Here is a 251-nt window from a genome sequence, read left to right as displayed (position 1 = left end):
TGTAACCACCCCCTCCAATCCTGGCCACTCAAGTATCTGATGTGTCTCCAGTTGCCTGGGGCCCTGAGCTCACATGTTCCCTGCATATCCCTGTCCACCTCTCTCTCTCCCTCTCTCAGTCTCTCTCCCTCTCTCTGTCTTTCTCTGTCTCTATCTCTCTCCCTCTCTCTCTCTCTCCTCCCTCTCCCTCTCTCTCCCTCTCTCTCCCTCTCTCTCTCTCTCTCTGTCTCTCTCCCTCTCTCAGTCTCTCT

The sequence above is a fragment of the Chiloscyllium punctatum genome, chromosome 31 (genome assembly GCF_047496795.1).
Source record: "Chiloscyllium punctatum isolate Juve2018m chromosome 31, sChiPun1.3, whole genome shotgun sequence".
Taxonomy (NCBI): domain Eukaryota; kingdom Metazoa; phylum Chordata; class Chondrichthyes; order Orectolobiformes; family Hemiscylliidae; genus Chiloscyllium; species Chiloscyllium punctatum.
This window is presented reverse-complemented; position numbering follows the sequence as displayed.